The sequence below is a fragment of the Acinonyx jubatus genome, chromosome A3, assembly GCF_027475565.1.
Source record: "Acinonyx jubatus isolate Ajub_Pintada_27869175 chromosome A3, VMU_Ajub_asm_v1.0, whole genome shotgun sequence".
NCBI classification, from domain to species: domain Eukaryota; kingdom Metazoa; phylum Chordata; class Mammalia; order Carnivora; family Felidae; genus Acinonyx; species Acinonyx jubatus.
This window is the reverse complement of record NC_069388.1, coordinates 96265838-96267977: the sequence shown is the minus strand read 5'-3', so window position 1 is coordinate 96267977 and position 2140 is coordinate 96265838.

Sequence of the window (2140 nt, the reverse complement as noted above, 5' to 3'; positions counted from 1 at the left end):
TATGTGTTTATTATCCAAGCTAAAAGGTTTAGAATATTTGACACCATGCTTACAAAAGAGCCCTGTCCTCCCTACCTGGCATCAAAGTTAAAGGGCTTTCTAATCTAAGTAATACCCATTACCTACATGTGACCAAGCAGTCACATCTCTGGAAACAACCTGCAGTTTTTCCCTTTTTTTTTTCAGTATTTTGCTTAACATGATGTTACAGTCTATATTAGTCAAGGTTCTCCAGAAAAACAGAACCAATAGGATATACATTAGGAGATAAATTTATTTTAAGGAACTGAATCACATGACTGGGGGACTGACAAGTCTGAAATTTGCAGTACAGGCTAGAAATTCTACCAGCAGTCAATATTGCAGGTTTAACTCCAAGGAAGTTTGGAAGTTAAACCAGTTTTTGGGGTCCTTCAGTATTTTCTGTTAAGGCCTCCAACTGACAGGATGGATCTACCCAAGTTATGGAGATTAATTTATTCAAAGTCTACCTATTTATGTGTTAATCACATCTAAAATATACTTTCACAGTGACATTTAGACAAGTGTTAGACCAAAAAGAAAACAACCACAGCAGCAGCAACAACAACAACAACAACAACAACAACAACAAAAACAGTACCACAGGATAGCCAAGCTGACACATAAAATTAGCTTTCACACAAATGATTCATATGGTCACTAAAAACTTGATAAAAGTAGGCCTTAGGCTGGTTTGGTTTGAATATTCTTTACCCCAAAATTACACATCTGCATAATGCTATAAATAAATATGTATAGTTGACTGAATAGACAGAGGTTGACAATGTATTGTCATAGAGTATTTTCATTATGCTATAAGAAATTCATGGGAGGTGGAGGCGGCCAAGACGGTAACAGCATGGAAGTTATTTCACATCTCTCATCCTTGAAATGCAGCCAGATAAACACCAAACCACCTTGTACACCTAGAAAAATGATTTGAGGATTAACACAACAATCAGCACAACATGAACCACAGAACTCAGTAGGTATGCAGCATGGAGAAGTGAACTGGTGGAGAAAGAAGCCATGGAGGGAGGGAGCTGTTTTTGCTTGTGGAGAGAGGACAGAGATGGGGGTAGAGTATAGGAAAAGCAACCCCTCCCCCCAAAAAGCAGCTGAAAACATAGAGGAAGAGTGGAAACAGCCACAAGGGACTGAAAAAAAAAGGGAGAAAGGAAAAAGGAGAAAGGAGAGGATTTAAATTCCATCAAGACTCTTATAAACAGGGGGAGCGGAGAGTCTGAAACTCCACAGGTCAATACCTGACAGAGCTCTGGTATGAAGAGAGAATACCCAAGAGCAGAGTCCAAGGTCCGAGGGGTCTAAGGGCCACATGGAGAGAGGTAGCCCCCCTGCTTGGAGGACATTTGGTAAACGCTGTGCAGCCTTCACACAGGCAAGGGTCCCTGAAGACCCTGGAAATCAGCCACATTCGTTGGTGTTTGAACAAGAACGTTTGGGGTAAAGCCTGGTGACAGATGTGTGTTGTGATTTGCCATAGTCCCTGAAACGCTGATGCTACACAATTATGCAAACTTTTTCTGGGGCAGGCTGGCACCTAGCTGCAGTCTCTGGGCATCAGCAGCTACATGGTTGTGCAAATGTTCCTGGGGGTGGGCCAGCACCTGACCATTGCTCAATGAGAACCTCCCCCCAAGGGTCTGAGTGGGTCAAGGCCTCAGACCTTCAGAAGTGAGGGCTTGGGAAACATAGCCCCATCTCAGATAAAACTCCAGAGGAATGTGCCAGGCAGCCTGACAGCTTGGTCACAGACGGTATAGAAGTGGGGAGTGGACAGAAGACACAGACAAAGGAGAGGAGCTTGAGTGCTAATCGGGAGAGCAAGATCAGGTATTTAATAGAGTCCAACTTATCAGTGTTTTAGGCATTGGGTTTTCCTGTCATATTGTAAAATTTATGACCAAACCCAAAGTCACATATTTTCTCCTAATTTTTTCTATAAAAATTCTATAGGTTTGCATTTTACATTTAGAGCTAGGATCCATTTTGAGTTAATTTTTGTGGAAGGTATAAGCTCTGTGTCTAGGTCTTCTCTTGCATATATTTTCCAAGTGTTCTACCACTGTATGTCGAAAGACTATCCTATACCTATTGC